A 21,522-nucleotide genomic window follows, 5' to 3' on the forward strand; every position below is an offset into this window, starting at 1 on the left:
TTTCTTGAGGACATCCCACCTACCATTGACTTTGTCGTTGGTGCCGATGTGCACCAAGACCGCCGGGTTGCTCCCAGCCCCTCCCAACAATCTGTCGACTCGGTCCGCGATGTGCTGTACCCGAGCACCCGGGAGGCAACAGACCGTGCGGCGTTCGCGGTCCCGATAACAGATTGCCCTGTCTGTTCTCCTAATGATGGAATCCCCTACCACCACTATCTGCCTTGGTACCTCACTAACTGTCATCCCGTTTGAGCTAGAGGGACCGCTCCTCTGGTTGCTAGAGGGAGCAGTCTCCTCCAGCTCCGTCATTTCGTCTCTATCCTCCCCCGAAACTTCGTCCAACCGGGCAAATTTGTTCGGGTGTGATAGATCCGAGATGTCGTTCCTGTCCCTCCTGTCCCTCTTGTTTCCCCTTCTAACTGTGACCCAGCTGGCTGCCTGATCCTCCTCCTCTACCAGTGACCCCATCTGCAACTCCTCCACCATTCTTTCTAGGCTTTGCTCAAGATTGTAAATGTCTCTCAGTCGCTGAACGGCCCGCTCTAGATCAGTGACCTGGGCTTCCAGGACGGACGTTCGCTCACATCTCGTGCAGATGTATTCGCACTGGGACTCTTGCTCCAGGTGCGCATGCATCTTGCACGACATGCACTGAGTGAGATTCTCAATCAGGGCCCCACCCATTTTATCTACCTCCCTGCGACTAACCCCCTAGTATATAATAGAGCGTTAAATTACAATGCAATTGCACACTACAAGTTATTTCTATCAAAATATAAGAAAGTTGATACTTATCTGTTCCTGCAGCTGTGTCACACTCCTGGTGTCCTCACACCTGATGTGTCTGCAGCAGCGAAAGTAGGGCTCTAATCTTGTCCTCTGGTCTCCTGCTGATACTGGCTGTCTTGCAGTCTGCTGACACACCACTCTGTATATGTCCACTTCCTCCGTAATTTCTTCCAGTTGCACGTTTTCCTCAGTGGCCCACTCTCAGATCATGCAGCACACTGTATCTGCACTTTGAGGACCCTTTAACAGGTCAGGCACCTGGGCTTCAAGCAAAGAGAGAAAAAAACTAAACAAAAAAAACAGAAAGGACAGAAGCCTCTTGCAACCTGGTTGTACCCCTTCCTGGATGTAACTCCTTCTTGGATATAACTCTGCACTTATTAAAAATGGCACTTAGAATAAAATGGCAGTTCAAAATTCACAAGTTCATTTCATTCACTTGCCCCCTGCTGTTCTTATACTGCTGCTACTAATCAGCTACCCACCTGAGCAGATAACACTCCCACCTTCAGCACTATTCTGAGCAAAAAAAAAAAAAAAAACACAGTTTAAACACACAATATACAATCCCCTCAGGTTAATCCCACAATTCACCTACTAAACACACCACTCCTTCTTGGATATAACCTTGCACTTATTAAAAATGGCACTTAGAATAAAATGGCAGTTCAAAATTCACAAGTTCATTACATTCACTTGCCCCCTGCTGTTCTTATACTGCTGCTACTAATCAGCTACCCACCTGAGCAGATAACCACTCCCACCTTCAGCACTATTGATGAGACGAGTGTCTCGGATGGGGCTCACAAGGACCACGGCACCACTGCTTCCTTCTTAGGTATGGAACACTCAGGATGGTAACAGGTTCTCAGGACAGGAGCAGCAGGTGTCTCTGTGGATAAGGATGGTGCAGCAGATCAAGGACCCACAGGAGGCCAGACACGAATCAGCAAGACAGACTGGAGACCAGGAAGACTCACTGGACAGGCAAACTGAGCTTGACAGGCAGGACAAGCCTCAGGACATGGGAACCAACAGACTGGACAGGTGGGGTAATGCCAAGAAACCGGGAACACTCTGGACACACAGGAAAGAACTATAACCGGTGTGTAGTGTTCACCTTTTGGATGAAGGTCTCATAGTACTGACTCCTGAAGCTATCCCCTTGTCTGATGATGGTGGTTTGTGCTTAATGGGTGCTGGTAATGTAATTTCTGTCATTCCAAGTGTCTCCTCATCTGATGGTTCTAAATAAAAGTAATCAAAATCAAACATTTTGAGAAAGGTATATCATTTCCATCTATTAAAACATTCTGACAATACAATGGTTGTTAATCCTAATTTGTGCATAAAAATGCATTTAATCAGTATAGTGTAAAATTGTGTTCATCATTGTAAGTATTTTGAAATATATACGATTGTACTGAAGAATTAAAACCAGTTTATGTTCTTTTAATATTCTTATTGACTCCTGATATATAATCAGTGCCGTCACAAAAACCAAGTTTGGGCCAACTCGGCAGGATAACGTGACAGAACACGGACCCACTTTAAAAGTAAGACTGCCATGAAGCTACTTTGTTTTATTTAATGGATAATGTGATTTTTATACATTGTAGCTTTCAAGTAAAAAATCTGTAACTCTATATGCCCCCCCCCCCCCCCCCCATAATGTTATGCTGAATATGCACATTTTAAAACTTTATAATGACAATTCATTACCCTTACTTCCTATTACAGTCAGTGGAAAAAAAAACTGCATTAGTTAGCTATATACCTAAGGGAAGAGTGCTAAAACCTTTCTTTTCATTGGGACTTCAATTATAAAAATTATAGTATTTGACAGTTGCTTGCTGACCATTAATTCCATCAATAGTGTATGAACAGTGTCTCTGCTATATGGTCCTGTCTCTTATCGCAACCCACAACTTTTTCTGTTGATGTCTTATAATGTACAGCAAAGGGAGTGGATTGGCTAGAAAGAAGTGCCGGGCAGCCTGCGGTGGGTACACCTAACAGTGGTGACCCTACACCACAAGAGAATACACAGCAAATACAAAGGGATGTAGGTGTCTCCTCCAATGGCACCCAATGTAAACAGGAGAAAATGGTGCAACCCTATAATAGGGAAATGATCCTCTTCTCCGTATTTCAGAAATAAACGAATATACAAATACCTTTTGTTCCTTCTGGAGATGTAACGTCTCCTCTTCTCCAATTAATGGACACAATTTGATGCAATTCCTCTCCACTGATGATGTTTTAGTGAGCGTTCCACACTTATGTCTCCAAATGGGTACCCAAAACAAATGAAATGCAGATATATGGTGCAATACCACTTTATTTTTTTATTTATTTATTTATTTTTAAATATAATTTTTATTGAAGCACTAAAATTTTGACATTGCATAACAAGTTCAATAAACATCTCATCACGGGTACACTTCACATAGAAAACATGGGCACTTGGGTTTACACGGACCCCAATACAAAATTATAGACAGTGATCTGAAGACAATATAGAATGTAAAGTATTTTTTAAAAACACACACAAGTAAAATGTGGGACATGAGATAAACAAAATGGCCAATGTGGGACATGAGGGACCCGGATGGCGGAGAACTGAGATAAAACGGCTCAGAAAAGGGAGGTGATACCCGGGATATCCTCCAAAATCAGGCAAATAGGCAATTGGTCACAAGTCCATCAGAAGTCCCATTTGAAGTGGACTAGAGGCTCCAAACGCGTTTTCAACCGGTACTCTGGTCTTTTTCAAGGAGAGTGCCTCCAGTTACACTCCCACTGAGTTTTTAAGCTGATATCAGCCAATCCCAAAATTCTCTCACATAATGGACAGTATATACAGCCAATAAATACAGCATGAAACACATATCAAAGTAACCAATAAAATACAAACAAACAAAAAGGGGCAGATCAACATATTCAAAATTCCTAACCATAGGTGGAAAACCCTTGCGGTGGGCAGTGCATATCGTATTCTGCAAATCCAAACCTTCCTGGTATAATTACCGGGATGAACATCAAATCCCCTTATGCTGGCTTCCGCCAGGTTTGTAAAGCGTGTGCAGCAGTCTGATCTCCGCCGGAGGTGGGTGAAGCTTACTCATTCACCCGCCTCACATAGAGATTTCATTCTGACGCCAGCCGGAAGTGCGTTGTCCTCGCTTCTGTCCGTGTATCCCCGTCGGCCATCTTGGTTTGGGGAATATGAAGATTTCATTCTGACATCAAAACTGGAAGCCTGTTGTACTCCCTTCCGTGCATGTATCTCCGGCGGCCATTTAGTTTGGGAAATAGCCGCTGATGTATCCATTCGGATTCATTCATGGATCTTAGCATATGTTCGATAGGTAGCCATCCTCAAAAAGATATAATCAATAAATTCCACGAGCATACAATAATATATATATATATATATATATATATATATATATATATATATATATATATATATATATATATATTACATACAACATACAAATATATAAAAGGGGAGTTAAAATGTAATTATTTAAAAGGATTGTTCATTTGACAGGAACATCGTAGATAAATCATAAAAACCATTTGACCTCAAAATCTAAGTTGAGGCCACCAGGGGTAAGTGTATTAAAATTATAGTTGCACCGCATCTACTCCTTTGCTAAAGTGCTACCAGTGCTTTTATTTCTGACACTTCCCGTCACATGTGTTAAACCAAAAAACCTCAAAATATGTTTACATGAGGAATTATTATGTTTAATTTTGAAACGATTGGACAAGGAGTGAGATTCCAATCCCTTTTTAATGTTTTTAAATGCTCGCCCAACTGGATTTTTAAAGGTCTGGAAGTTCGGTCGATTTAAAAGAGATTACAGGAGCATTCTACCATGTCAATGACATTTTTGGTATTACAAGTTATAAAGTCATCAATAGTGACTGATATCCTATTTATCGTGATGGTGGTGACATTTGATATGCCTTGACTATTGACATCACGACACCCCTTGCAGAGTCCACACCTATGAAATCCCTTAGTGAGGATTCTCCCGCTGGGGTGAGTGGGTGGGAGGAAACTGCGTACAATCTTATTTTTAATAGTGGGTGCCCTCCTGTAGATAAATTTCGGATGTTCTGGTAAAATTTTGCCCAAAACTCCCTTTTTAATATTCCCTAGTTTTTTCGGAACACCCACTCTAACACTTTATATTGGGCACTGTAGTCTGTAATAAAAGCCAAAAAAGACAATAGCCTCAAGGTGGAGATCACCCCTCTCTATGGCACCAGTTTCACTGACCTTCTTTTAAATAAAAACTGGATCATAACCACTATTTAAAAAGTTTTTGGCCATTTTATCTGATTGTTCACAATATACAGTATTGTCAGTACAATTCCGGCGGAGTCTTTTAAACTGCCCCCCAGGGATCGCATCAAGTCACTGGGCTTGGTGACAGCTGTCACGCTGTATGTAAGATTGTGAATCCATCGGTTTAGTGAACGTCCTAGTTTTGATGGTCCCATTTTCAATAAAAATGGTTGAATCTAAAAAATCTATATATGTCTTATTAATATTAAAGCTCAGGTCAATGTTCCTTGTTCGTATGAAGGTTATCACAAATTAAAACCAAATCATCATCAGTGCCATTCCAAAAGAATAAAATATTTTCAATATACCTTTTCCAGGTCACCAGGTTCGCCCCAAATGCATTATTTGACCAGACCGTGTCCTGTTCCCACTGGCCCATAAATATATTTGCTTAACTTGGGGTGAACCTGGTTCCCATCGCGGTCCCCGTTTTTTGTAGGTAAAACACATCCTCAAAAAGGAAATAATTATTAAGAATAAAATCAACTCCTTCTACAATAAAAGATTGGAGATCCGGATTTAAAGTGCTAGTGCGTAGAAACTCTTTAACTGCTGAGAGTCCTGCCTTATGGTCAATAATTGTGTAGAGGGACTTGACGTCCGCTGTGACCATGGTGAGACGTTCGCTGTATTCTACACTGGGAAGAATGTTCAAAACATTTTTTTGTGTCCCTTAGATGTGAGGGGTTTGATAGAACCAAAGGCTGAAGATGGGAATCGATAAATTCCGACAGGTTGTCCGTGATCGAATTGGTGCCTGACACTAACGGCCTTCCTGGCGGATGTGTTACACTCTTGTGGATCTTAGGCAACAAATAAATTGCAGGTATAGTTGGCTCTTCATTATATAAGAACTTTACATTCTTGTCATCAAGTACCCCCTTTTGTTTATATTTCTCCAGAAGTATTTTTTGTTTCTTCTGGATCATTTCAGTGGGATTTGCATGTAATTTTTGATACACAGATTGATCCTCCATCTGGGATAGTACTTATTTTACCAATCCCTGTCCATAAGTACAATACCCCCGCCTTTGTCGGCAGGTTTGATTGTTATTAACTTATTCTCACCTAAATCTTTCAAGGCCTCCTTTTCTTTTAATGATAGATTATATTTTACTTTTGAAGGTTGGATGTTCTTTATTTCCTCCTGTATGAGGCTACTGAAGGTTTCTAGACAATTTCCCTTCACACGGGCAGGGAAAAAATGGATTTGGGTTTAAACTTGTCATATTCCCCTTGAATTTCTGGTTGTATGGGGTCGGGCTGTTCTGATTCTTTAAAGAGAAAAAAAATTATACACAATTTTCGGATAAATTTGTGTACATCCACAAATGTTTCAAACTGATTTAAATTGTGGGTCGGGGCGTATTTCAGACCTTTCTGTAACACTTAATTAAAAACTCGACAGTATGTGTGAGCTAATATTGAAAATTTTGATGGTCTCACTTGGATCAAGAATGGCATTAATGGCCGATCCTACAGTTTTGGGGGTCTTTCGTTTTTTGGCTTTTCTCTTAACATTTTTCCTAGTGTTTTTTCTGATTTTATTCCCGCCCCTCTCCCCTCTGCTGGTGGGTTTATTTTTTATCTCCACCGGTGATCTACATCTCTTTCCCCTAAAAAATGAACCCTGTTTGATTCCTGTCTTAATGGGTCATATCTATTGTGGACATGAAGGGGGGTTGGTACTTCATCACGGTCATGTGACATCCTTGACCGTGTGTTGTGATTTCTTCTTGGAAGCCATTTTTCGCCATCTTGTATAGGTTCTTCCCTCAGAGGCGCCCTTCGAGTGAAATGACGAATTGGAGAAATATTTCCATCGTCATTTCTCCTTCTGTCATCCCTTTCCCTAAACCTCCTCTTAATTAAATACGGAGAATGTGCCCTCCATAAAGGTCGATCTACATTATCTCTGAATCTTTTATAATGTGATTTTGAAGTATTTGGGACCTGAATTTATCCCTTAACTGTGTTTTATTTCTCACAGGGTTCCTGTCTCTTCTGGATACTGAAACCTGTGGTCTGATTCTTTTATACTTTCATTGGAAAAATGAGGGCAGCCAGGACAATGGACGTTCCCATAATCCTCCATTTCATCATCATCATTGTCCTGATTGGCCTCATGCTTATCTCGAATAAACTTTCAGATTTTCCTATCCAAAAGGATTTTTTCGGATTTTTTTTTATAGAGGTCTCAATTCTCTTTTCAAACTCTTTATATTCAGGAGTGTCAGAAAAGAGACTGACTAACTTCTTATTTCTTGATTTCCTCATCTAACCTACCAAGTTCACCTTTTCTTTCCTGTATGATTAGTTCAATCAGCCTAAGATAGCAATTGGTGGTGATTTTTCCCCACTCATCCCTAAATAGAGAGGTGGAGGATTCAAATGAAGCTTTTTTGTTAATGAGGAGGCCCCTTGGCATAAGTTCTTGAGTGAGATACTTTTCCAAAGTGATCACCTCCCACCATATTTTATTCTCCTTAAGGAGTACATTTTCTAATACATTCAAGACTTTCATCAAGTAATTCAATATGATCCCCATTTTCCTTAAACATTTTTTCTAAAAGGGATTTGCGATGGTCCCTATAATTAAACATAATGGCAGCTCCCAGGGGCCAATCACAATAGGGAGAACAAAGTAAACAACAAAGGGAGTGGATTGGCTAGAAATAAGCGCTGGGTAGCCTCCGGTGGGTACACCTAACAGTGGTGACCCTACACCACAAGAGAATACACAGCAAATACAAAGGGATGTAGGTGTCCCCTCCAATGGCGCCCAATGTAAACAGGAGAAAATGGTACAACCCTATGATAGGGAAACAATCCTCTTCTCCGTATTTCAGAAATACATGAATAAACAAATACTGTATGTTCCTTCTGGAGAGGTAACGTAGAACTTTGCTGATCTTGGTGAGTTGTAGGTTTTCTCAGGGAGTCTATAGAACTCACAATGGATTCCTATGTCATGTCAAGGAAAGTTGGTCAGCTGGTCCATCTCAGTGTTTGTCATGTTGAGCACTGTTGAAAGCCTTGCAGCATGCTTTTGAAGTCTGGTAAATGTCAGTGACTCTGGACACTTTGCACCACACAGATTTGCAAAGCCTCGAATGTGTCATAACTTCTGGTCTTTCAAACAAATAATGATTGTCTTTTAGAACCCAACAAGCCTCTCTACTAAACAAGGCATTTGATTGCACAAAGCATTTTTGGAGTCAGAAGAATTGGACCCAGGTGATCACATTTTTCTCTGGTCAAAATCCTTGAGAAGTATCTGCAGAGTGTTTTTTTTCCACTTCAGAGAGTGCCCAGTCAACATCCTCATGTGGATCTGAAGTGTCTATTGATCAAAATGCAGATAAGGGCATGCTCGCAACATCTCCTTCCTGCACGGTTAAATAGAATGTTCTGCGTGAGATACATCTTTACCAGCTCTATCCATGCTTTTGGAGATGGGATTTTAGATAGTAAATTGTACCACATATCTTACACTTTACTAAGATATGTGTGCAATTTTTGGTCATCTTCAGTGAAGGGCATGATAATGGGAACAATCAACCTTACTTCCTTGATGTTCCTCAATGCTGTAGCCAAGATCATCTCATTCCACTTTTAGCAATGAACATCTCTAAAATCACTGGCATTCTTTACAAGTTCTTTATTGTTTATGAGCTTTTTAGAGATAACTTACTATGACCAGGGAATTTCCTAGTTTGTTAGCTAGCGTTGTAATCAAGAATGTGTTTGTTTCCCTATCATACCCTCATGTAAACTTGATAGATATGATAATCTTCATGTACTTCTTTGGATTTATGATGTCTTCCATTTCTTGCCTTAAGAGTCGGTCTTCCAATTTCTCACATCTTCTCTCGCACACTGTGCTAATTCATGACTGATGTCTCCCCTTTGTTTAATAAGTGTTGCCTGACATCAGTATTGATTTGATAATATTTAGCTATTTCTGTGATTGGGTGAGGATTCTCACCTGATGGCTCAGTGACCATATTGCCAACTATAAGTGTACCTTGTGTACACAGCTTCAGGCTCACTGGTCTGTAGTTGCTTCTTCTTTGCTTCCGCTTTTGTGCAGTGGAACTACATTTGCTCTTTTCCAGTCCTCTGGATCTGCACCTGTATCTAGTGACTGGTTGAATAAATCTGTTAATGGCGCTACCAGCACATCTTTTAGTTATTTTAGTATCCTTGGATGCATTCCATCTGGCCCCATTGATTTATCCACTTTCAATCTTGAAAGTTCTGTTAGGACTTTCTCCTTAGTAAATGTATTTCCATCTACCTTATTTTTATGAATGTCCTTGTAACTTAACTGTGGTCCCTTGCCTTCTCCTTCTATAGAGCAAAAATAATTATTTAGATCTGCAATTGCCTTGTCTCCATCCACCAAATTATCAGTGTCTGTCCAAAGTCTTATTATTCCTCCATTTGATTTTCTACTTTCACTTACATACTTAAAAAAAAAAGTTTTGCTTCCTTTATCTACTGACTAAGCCATTTTCTCCTCAGCTTGTGCCTTGGCATGCCTGATCACTTTCTTAGCCTCCTTGCGTCTGGCAAGATACACTTCTTTGTCGTTATTATATTGTGTCTGCTTGTATGTCCTAAAGGCCATCTTTTTTGCTTTTACACTAGTTGATACCTCTTTTGTAAACCACACTGGCTTCCTTTTCCTGGTGCTTTTCTTAACCCTTTTGATTTAAAGGTCTTTTGCCTTTAGTATTGCACTTATTACTTTTTTCCACCCCTCCTGCACTCCTTTCAAGTTCTTCCAATCCGCTAATGAATCGCTTAAACATCTCCCCATTTTTGCAAAGTCAGCCTTCCTAAAATCCAACACCTTAGGTTTTTGTGTTACTGGAGTTGGATCCCTTACGTTACAATAATATTTCTCCGGCCCATCAATTATGTTAACTGTTAATCCTCAGTACTTATACAAATATCACATTATAATACTGGTATGACGGTGACTTGTACTTACTTGAAATGAGCCATCCACAAAAAGAATGTAGACAAGTTCCAAACTATATTGCCTTTCCCAGGTTCCCTCGCAAGCTGGTAAGGCAGTGTGCTGCCTTTTCAAAGGCTTGTGAGCAGAAGCAGGCACACACTTGTTATGCTTTTATCGATTTGCAAACACCTTCTTTACCTAGCCGAGTCAGACTGTATTCTGCCTTTGCCAGGCTTTGGGCTGTGTGTACTGGTATATACTGTGTGCTAATTGTTGAAATTTTCTCAGTGCCCAGTTATTCCCTGTGCCAAACACATCCTCATGTTAATCCATACAATTCATTTTCCATCATTTGATGATACAAACATTTTTTTTCTAAAATCAACTAATGAAAAGTTTTTTAAGAAAAATTGATGCTTGCTGGGTAACTTGCGAATATGAGTAATTACATTCTCTTCGAGGGAACCAGATATTAGCGTTTGCCGAGACAATCACGTTAGCAGTGTGGGCAAAATCTTGGATTCCTGCATGAGAGGCAGTTAGCAGTGTGGGCAAAATCTTGGATTCCTGCATGAGAGGCAGTCACCAGGGTAGAGGAGAGGCGGCAGTAGTTGGCCGACCCATAGAGGTTTGGATGGAGAATGAAAGGAGACAAGGTTGGAGATGAAGGGAGCAGTGGAATTAGATTGCCTTGTATGTGGGGAAGATGAGCCTAGCTGTAAAGTTGAGGACAGATTGGAGGGGAGCAAGTAATAAAATACCAATGAAGTTTCCAACAACTACTCATCCAGCCATAAGTCTGCTCCTTCCCCTCTAAATGAGGATTTGGTAACCCCATATTAAAAAAAGAGTTCCTCGCCAGGAGAAATGTCTTTTGTAGCCACCAATAGTATATTTGGTGTGCTAGAATTAGGTAGGTGAATACATGAGGGCTTGATATTGTATAATTGTTTAGAATTATTTATTTTGCGGCCATATGTGCTATTTATATCTGGATGGCAACTGCATGGTGCAGATGTTGCATCTATACAACATTGCTTTCCGTTCAAATCTTCGAAGAAATACAAATAACCATTTTCACTGTCTGAGTATGTCTTCATTTTCTCTCTGCCTTCCTCATTTGGAATGAAAGATCCATGATAATCACATACAACATCTCCCTTCCTAAATGATCTGGTAGCAAGCACTTAAAAAAAAAAAAATTGCCATCAAGAGCCATCCCTTCCATTTCTGTTGTGATACCATTGCTTTAATTTATTGGTAATCAATATCCACTTGTTGCTGCTGTGGTTTTCAGTTTCCAAAGAGGTCATTCATTCTTGGTATGTTTTTTGTCCATCCCTGTAGGTCAACATAGTTCTGAACCTGCCTCTCCTCTGGAAGCCTTTTGCGGAAATGTGCTGTATATAAACATATGGGAAAAAAAGGAATTGCAGAGAATGGATAGAAATCATATATACTTAGCACATAAATGAGTCAGGTTTGATCTAAAGCGATCCATAAAAGTTTCTTAGTTGAGAAACCCCCTGAGTCCATTTTGAATGATAATAGAATTTCTTACCAATTATATCCTCCATTCAAATCTTTCTCTGTGCCTTCCGCCATTTGTCGTAACAAAAAAGACCGGTCCAGGTTGAGGGGATATTTTAAAACAAAATCGGAATACAGTTCATTTTTTTTTTTTTTTTGTGGGAAGTTTGTTGTGCATTATCACAATCGTCATCCCTGGCCCTTTTTCTTGTTTCTGTTTCATCATCTCTGGAAAGCAAAAAGACAATGTTGTATGTGTTTTTGGAAACATATTTATTGTGCATTTGTCACCTAATAATATATTTACCTCGATGGTGATGCCTGAGGCCCTTCCTTTGTAAGCATGTCTTCTGTAATACACAATGCCTTCACCACATGTATTTGGCTATGGTTAAATCACACATAGCCAAAATTGCTTAGTCTGCCTGTGTGTACACCCCTTTCGATGAGAGGCATACTAAAATAAATCTAACTTTTCTTAGAAATAAAATTAGTATTATTGTAAAGTATTTCTTCCTACCCAAGTTTTGTCTGTGTTCTCATATTGAATAAAACCTGCTTTGTGGGGACATTTGACATGCAATGGTTACAGTTCCTTGTGGGGACATTTGACATGCAATGGTTACAGTTCCTTGTGGGGACATTTGACATGCAATGGTTACAGTTCCTTGTGGGGACAAATTTTGGCTACATTCTTACACACAATCTTTTTTCCTCCTGTCCCTGCCACCATGGAGCCCAGGACTCACTCTCCAGCTGTGAGAAAATCAGGCATAAGAATGCCTGAATTTTTCTGGGCACTCCCAGCGTTTCATTGGGCGCCCCCAAAGTTTTTGTAGTCATGCCCATGAAACACCTGGGGTCCATTCCCGACACGCCCACTACCTGTCACTCAGGTGACTGCAAGAGCCTTTCAAACAAAGAAGGTTACCAAAACTGCTCAGAGCTGCATCTCACATGCCATCAACAGTGGATGAACAGTGTCCCTGCTGTATGCTCCGGTCTTCCTCATCACAGCCCAGCCCAGAGCCTTTTCTGTGGATGTCATACAATGTACAGTGTACCAATGTGATTAAACAACATGGAATAGAGGGTAAGCACTGAAAAAGTATAAAATAAAAGCACACAATCTGGATCTACCTCAATTTCATTCAAATTCTTACCCTGAAACGCAGCTAATCTTCCTTTCTCATGTGCCAGTAGAACTTTACTGATCTTGTCGAGTTGTAGGGTCTTCTCAGGGAGTCAATAAAACTCATGATGGATCTCATGTCCAAGAAAGTTGTCAGCTGGTCCATCACAGTGTCTGTCATGTTCATTGCAGCATGCTTTTGCAGTCTGATAGATGTCAGTGATTCAGGACACTTTGCACCACACAGCTTTGCAAAGCTACGAATACATTCTGAACCTCGGAAATGTGTCATAGCTTCTGGTCTTGCAAACAAATAATGATTGTCTTTTAGAACCCCACAAGACTCTCTTTGCTTAACAAGGTGTTTGATTGCACAAAGCATTTTTGGAGTCAGAAGAATTGGAACCAGGCGATCACATTTCCCTCTGGTCACAATCCTTGAGAAGTTTCTGCAGAGATGTTTTCTACTTTAGAGAGTACCCAGTCAACATCTTCATGTGGATCTGAAGTGTCTCTTAAAGGGAATGCTCGCCACCTTTCCTTCCTTACCTGCACCAGTTAAATTGAATGTTCTGAATGAGACACCTTTGCCAGCTCCATTCATGCTTTTAGAAAGGGGTATTTAGATAGTAAATTGTACCAGTCATCTTGCAGTTTTTAAACACCTTTAGTGAAGGGCATGAGAGTGGGAACACGTTTCCCCTTGCTTCCCTGGTGTTCCTCAATTCTGTACCCAAGATAATATCATTACACTGTTCATGATGTGTAAACCCCCAGGAATACCCCAGGACTGGAAGGAGTCAATATAACTTGATGCTCTGTTTGGAGCCTCCTGCTTCTTCTGGGGCACAGTGAACAAGTGAAACTGAGCATGAGAGGAACATGCAAGCAGAGGACTGGGATTGGCTAAGGCTTCTTATCTGGTGATACAGGAGGGAGGGTGTTGATACCTGCAAGAAGAGGAGGGTTCAGTTGCCTCATGAGGAGACAAGGAGTGTGAGAGTGACTGTTATATACAACAGAGTGCAACACCACTGTGGAGTTTGCAGGAGACCCTGGTACTTTCTTGCAGCAGCCACCACACTTGTTTACGACACCCACTGACAACGATATTGTAATTTATCTTCTGACTTGAAAAGGTTTTGTCTCTTTACTTCAGTGGCAACAGATATAAGGCTGTGTTTGTTATAGGTTGTGTTGTCTGATGTTGTCGTGTCACAGACAGTGGAACTCATTGAGACAACTAGCAGTTTATCATCAATAGAATTACATATTGTCATTTTTTTTCCTGTTTAAGGGTAACATCACTGTCACTTTCACTAGTGGAATATGGAATGTAATCATCTGCACTTTCTGATGTGGAATCATATAGTTCTCCAGCATCTTCAATATAGGTGTCATTTATCTTAAATACTGTAAAAAAAAAGTCATTACAAATATTTAGAGCTCTTAACATTCAAATATGATACACTATGAATTTAAAAATGTTCTGTTTGTTACTTAATGTAGAACTTTACTAAGATACTTTTAGTCCGTTTCAGTCTTGGTACAAAAACCTTCATTTTCAGTTTGGAGCTCTGTCATCTGTAAATAAAAGCAACAGTATAAAAACATTTCAGAATTACAGAATTTACAAATAAAAACAAATAAGGGAAATTACTTAAAAATCTCTAAAATGCCAACTAACTTTTTAGAAATAAGATTCGTATTGCAGGAATTTTTTTTTTCTTCCTACCCAGTCAAGTTCTGTCTGTGTTTACACATTGTATAAAACAAGCTTTGTGGGGACATTTTACACACAATGGTTGCAGTCCTTTATGGGGACCAATCGTGTCTAAATTTCATGCACAATTTGTACTCTGGTTGGCTGAAGATGTTGTGGGATCACCGTGAATGTCAAAATAGTGATCATTTACCAGGAAAAATATCTCAAGGTCTAGATCAGTCCTTAATATATACAGCTACTGTATCACTGACCTCCTATATACATTCTATTGTGTTTTTTGGAGTACTGATTTAAACTAGATTACCATCACAATAAGATCCATTCCTCCTTTATAGCTGCCTAAAAACATAATAAAATACAAAAACGTGACACAAATTGTAGCATTAATTCTGAAGCGATGAACATGGATGCCCCTGATGTGGACTGTTTGGACCAGTAGCCTTCTACACCTGAGTCTTTAACAGGAGTAAAGAATAGGAGTCATCTTCAACCTTGGTAGCAGCTGGAATACTTGTTTGTAAACACATTTTAAAATGACGGCAGTTCAGAATTTGAAAACATAAAAAACAAAATTAAATTTTGAAATAAATACAGTGTAATGCAAATAGACTTACTTGTTTATACAAAATCTCAAAGATGAGATGCATGCAAACAAGCATAACTAACTTTTTAAAAATAAAATTATTATAGTAAAATTGCTTCCTTCCCAACCCAAGTACTGTCTGTGTTCACATATTGAATAAAACATTCTTTGTGGGGACATTAAACACCCAATGTTTCAGTTCCTTCTGGGGACAAAGTTGGCCTACATTTCTGCACACAATTTGTACCCAACCACTATGGGCCTTATTCTAGTTCACTCTTTCTGACAAAATCCTTCTTATATGGACAAAACCATGTGCACTGCAGGGGGGCAGATGTAAAATGTGCAAAGAGAATTAGTTTTGGGTGAGTGATTTTGTTTCTGTGCAGGGTAAATACTGGCTGCTTTATTTTTACACTGCAATATAGATCTCTCTCACTTTGGCGTAAAACCCCACCCAAATCTAATTCTCTCTGCACAAGTTACATCTGCCCCACCTGCAGTGCACATGGTTTTGTACATCTAAGAAGGAATTTGTCAGAAAGAGTGAACCAAAATAACCCCCTATCTGAAGATGTTTTGTGGGGACATTGGCCCTTATTCTGATCGGTGCGTACTTTCCCGAATTCTTTCGGTGCGGTCCGCACGCCACGCTGTGCGGTGGCGTACGGCCAACGTCCGTAGAAACGCCCACGTGTCCTCCGCATTCGGACGGACTCACTCTTTAAGAACAGGTCGTGTGTACGGACGACATACAAACCGTGCGTGTGCGGTGGAAACGTACAGATTCTGCACGGTCTTCCCGCACAAGCACGGTCTTACCGCGTCAGAACGTACGGGAAGCTGTCCGTACGCCCCGATGCGGAGTATTTACGCTCAATCCCACACTTTTTTTTACTGAGTACACACAGCGATCACATGACCCACTTAGGCAATTAGGCAACCTCATAAAAAAGGGATTGTTATCAATTTCAATCAATTAAATGCTCATCTATACTGACCCACATTCCTACTACATTCATGACACACATTAACCCTTACAGCATGTGACCCTAACATACATCTATATACACTATTTACATTTTGCTTATTTAAAAGATTTTAAACAAGTTACACATATACTTTTGCATGTTAGAAAAAAACACTGACAACTTTGAACTTTAAATAACTATTTATTATTATAAACATGAAAACAAAAATTAATAAATACATTTTCCTCATCAATGAGGCGGTCCATTTCGACCAACATCTGCCGCATCAGGCCGCGAATTCTTAGGAGGGCCCCACGGCGACCCTCCTCTGCTTGGGCAGGCTTATCTGTGGAGGAAATACAAATAGAAAAATGAATAATGATATTCATGCATACATTTAACATAGTCAAACCTACATTGAAAACATGCACCGTGACAGGTGTGTGTGTATATGTATGTATATATGTATATATATATATATATATATATATATATATATATATATAACTACAGCAGTGTGGGTGGGCGTCACTCGTGTCGATCTCAAATAAAGTACTGACTCAAAGAGTACAGATAATGACGTTTCGGTTTATTACCTTCTTCAGATAAATAAATGTGTGCAGTGCTTACCTTTATACAGGTGATCTGTGAACCTCCCCCACCACCATCACTGTGCTGAAACCGGAAGTGCACTGTGTGCTGTCTAGGATAATTCCCCCTGACAGCCAGAAACAGGGCCATCTGATTCCTCATTCCATGTAAGATGGTGAGAGTGGATGGTTCCTACAGAAACATTGTATCAGGTCAGACAGTGTAATGGAAACATCAATACAATAATGGCAACATCTTATATACAAAAAGAAATAACAACATTATTTAATCAGAAGAAACAGTTAAAATTCATTTGTTCATTTAACCCAGCGGGCGCCACCGTACTCAAACGATGTATCCATCGAACTTCTTTCTGTAACAGAAGTCGACTTCTGTCACCCCCTCTCCTATCCTCCTGCACCTGATCAATCATAAGATATTTAAGAGTAGACAGGCTGTGTCGACAAGCCACGAAGTGCTTAGCAACTGGCTGGTCGACAGGTTTACCTCCCAAAGCAATTTTGATCGCGCTCCTGTGTTGGGCCATTCTTTCTTTGAACTGACAGATTGTCTTCCCAACATAATACATGCTGCAAGGACAAATTATACAGTACACAACATATTTACTTGAACAGGTAAGGACTTGTTTAATTTTTATCCTATTACCATTATGAGGGTGCACTATGTAGTCCTGTGTTAGCAGATGATTACAGGTAGCACAACCTAAACATCTATAATTGCCAGGGCGTTTAGTCAAGAAATGACGGGGTATGGTTGACACAAAATCAGATATGTCGGCATGTACCAACATATCACGTAAGTTGCGACCCCTGGTAAAGCAGGGTAGCAACCGACGTTCTGAGAAACCTTTTAAATCAGGGTCATTTTTAATAACAGGCCAAATTTGTTTAGCCATAGATGTAATGGGTATACTTTCAGTGGAATAGTTATTTACCCAGATGATGGAATTGTCGACATTGTTGACATGTCTGACTCCACCACTTTTCGGCTGGCTAAGTGCTTTACATCTGGCCTCCTGTAACAGATTTTTAGTATAGCCCTTTTCAAGGAATTTAATCTCCATGAGATCCATTTGGGTTTTTTCATCAAGGTGATCGCTGCATATTCTATGAACACGGAGAAATTGAGAATATGGCAGTCCCTTCTTAAGGGGCACAGGATGATGACTAGCAAAAGACAGTAGACTGTTACAATCTGTTGGTTTGCTGTAAAGATTAGTAACAAACTGATTCTGAACGATAGAAACTTTGACATCAAGAAATTGAATTTTATCGGCCTGGATATTAAAAGTAAAACGTATATTGGCATCTGATTGATTGATAATCTGCATGGCTTCTATCAGTTTATCCTTTGTCCCACTCCACAAGAAAAATATATCATCGATATATCGAATGAACATATCGATGTTGGCTGCATTTTCCCCACAAAGGAATAATTTTTCTTCTATACCAAACATAAATGCATTGGCATACGTTGGCGCTACCGCAGCGCCCATAGCGCACCCAAGCACTTGGAGAAAATATAGGTTATCAAAAATAAAATAATTTCTTTCCAATACCTTGTGGAGCAATTTTAGAAAAAAGGCAATCTGAGGACCTGTATAGCTGTCATTATTAGTAATAAGAGCCTCCACTGCCGCAACACCCCTATCATGGGGTATATTAGTGTACAGGCTAATGACATCGGCTGTTACCAGCCAGGTACCAGGTGCTATGACCCCATGATTGCGCAATTTCTCCAAAAATGACGTTGTATCTTTAAGATACGTAGCTTTTAATTGTACTGGTGCCTGCAAGTAAAAATCCAAATATTTAGCAATTTTATAATATAAAGAATCCCTCGCAGACACAATTGGTCTGCCAGGTGGTTAACTTTATTTTTGTGCAGCTTGGGTAAGCTGTAAATAACCGGCACACGTGGCGAAGGTTCAAATAAAGCAGTTTTCACATGTTCAGAAATAACATTATTGTCCACCGCCTCTTGTAGAATGTCCCGTAATTCCTCTGCAAATTCAGCTGTCGGATCACCCTGTAATTGGGTATAGACAAGGGGGTTATTCAATTGATGGTATAATTCATCCTTGTAGTCTTGGATATTCTGCACTACAATCGCTCCCCCCTTATCCGCCGGACGGATAGTAATGTCCTTATATGAAGATAAGTCCCTGAGGGCCAATTGTTCTGCCCTGTTTAGATTATGAATAATCTTAGTTGGTTTCTGATCACAAATGTCAATTGTCTTAGAGATTGTACGGGTGAAGGTACGGATGGCAGGGTTAGCAGAAACCGGATCAAATGTAGATTTTGCTTTTACCGGACACGGAGGTACTCTGTCAGCATTCGGAGGTTTCTTGTCAAAAAATTCTTTCAAACGCAGCTGACGGTTGAGACGAGCCAGATCAATCTTGCTGCGGAGACTGTCATGGACATTTGTAGGTATAAAGCTTAATCCCTTCGATAGAACTGTGGTCTCGTCTTCAGTGAGGATTCTGGTGGACAAATTCACTATCGGGCATTTTTCTTGGTATTCCTTCCTCCTCTGCCTCTGGCATTGCCCCCCTCTTCTGGAAAGTCGGGGGCGGGTCCGTCTCTGCGTGCCCTGGTGAGCACCCCTAAAGGGAGACCCTGTGCCCGGGTCGATTGAGGAAGATCTGATTCGCTATTAGATGTGGCGCTAGAGGTGCCAGTGTCAAGATTGGGTCTCAGATTGCGTCTGCCATATTTTTGACGCTGTTGTCTGGGCTTACCAGCCGGGAAGTTAGCCCAATTATAGACCCTGTGCTCTTCATAATCTCTGACAACTGTAGCAAGTTTTTTAGTTTTAAACGTTATCAGTTCATTTTTATATTTCTCCACCTCCGCTCTAAGTTTCTCCATCCAATCACATGTTTTATCCGCAATCAGGTTATCAAGATGTTGTTGCTCGAATAGCGATATTTTCTCACGTGTAGCAGTAAGCTCCTTAGTAGATTCCTCCACCACTAATAATATTAGATCGAAGGAAGCCTTATTTAGGACTGCCGCCCATCTGCGGCAGAAGTCGGGGTTATTACGCCCGATCGTCGGGGTATTTCTTATCCGGAACCCTCTCGGAATTTTTCTGTCTCGAAAGTAGTCAGACAAGCAGACACCGTGCAAGTAAAAGTCTGTTTCACGATTTTTCAATCTCAGCCATTGTGTGTATAGAGAGTCAATTGTATCCGCAGGCTTTGTAGTAGCCAATTGGTCTTTCACCAAAATGCGGCCAGCATCAATGTCTGATAGGGAGAGTATTTCTCCGGGCGGGAGAGATGTAAATCTGAATCCCACCACATCCTCAATCACCGGTTCCATATTACAGGATAAATCTCCTCCGGGTGAATAGTGAAACAAACAAGTGAAAACAAACTGTGACTTGGTTTGAAGTGAAGAGATGATGTTAGTCTTTTCACGGGTGCCTTACCCGACTTAGGACTAGCCCAAGATATAAATAGCAATGTGGTGTTGGTCGGCACTCCGATAAACGTATAAACAGCATGCACGGTGCCTTCCCCGGTTGGTTAACCAAAATACAGCAGTGTGGGTGGGCGTCACTCGTGTCGATCTCAAATAAAGTACTGACTCAAAGAGTACAGATAATGACGTTTCGGTTTATTACCTTCTTCAGATAAATAAATGTGTGCAGTGCTTACCTTTATACAGGTGATCTGTGAACCTCCCCCACCACCATCACTGTGCTGAAACCGGAAGTGCACTGTGTGCTGTCTAGGATAATTCCCCCTGACAGCCAGAAACAGGGCCATCTGATTCCTCATTCCATGTAAGATGGTGAGAGTGGATGGTTCCTACAGAAACATTGTATCAGGTCAGACAGTGTAATGGAAACATCAATACAATAATGGCAACATCTTATATACAAAAAGAAATAACAACATTATTTAATCAGAAGAAACAGTTAAAATTCATTTGTTCATTTAACCCAGCGGGCGCCACCGTACTCAAACGATGTATCCATCGAACTTCTTTCTGTAACAGAAGTCGACTTCTGTCACCCCCTCTCCTATCCTCCTGCACCTGATCAATCATAAGATATTTAAGAGTAGACAGGCTGTGTCGACAAGCCACGAAGTGCTTAGCAACTGGCTGGTCGACAGGTTTACCTCCCAAAGCAATTTTGATCGCGCTCCTGTGTTGGGCCATTCTTTCTTTGAACTGACAGATTGTCTTCCCAACATAATACATGCTGCAAGGACAAATTATACAGTACACAACATATTTACTTGAACAGGTAAGGACTTGTTTAATTTTTATCCTATTACCATTATGAGGGTGCACTATGTAGTCCTGTGTTAGCAGATGATTACAGGTAGCACAACCTAAACATCTATAATTGCCAGGGCGTTTAGTCAAGAAATGACGGGGTATGGTTGACACAAAATCAGATATGTCGGCATGTACCAACATATCACGTAATATACGTGATATGTTGGTACATGCCGACATATCTGATTTTGTGTCAACCATACCCCGTCATTTCTTGACTAAACGCCCTGGCAATTATAGATGTTTAGGTTGTGCTACCTGTAATCATCTGCTAACACAGGACTACATAGTGCACCCTCATAATGGTAATAGGATAAAAATTAAACAAGTCCTTACCTGTTCAAGTAAATATGTTGTGTACTGTATAATTTGTCCTTGCAGCATGTATTATGTTGGGAAGACAATCTGTCAGTTCAAAGAAAGAATGGCCCAACACAGGAGCGCGATCAAAATTGCTTTGGGAGGTAAACCTGTCGACCAGCCAGTTGCTAAGCACTTCGTGGCTTGTCGACACAGCCTGTCTACTCTTAAATATCTTATGAT

This window comes from Crinia signifera, chromosome 6 (genome assembly GCF_055691185.1).
Source record: "Crinia signifera chromosome 6, ASM5569118v1, whole genome shotgun sequence".
Classification (NCBI taxonomy): Eukaryota; Metazoa; Chordata; class Amphibia; order Anura; family Myobatrachidae; genus Crinia; species Crinia signifera.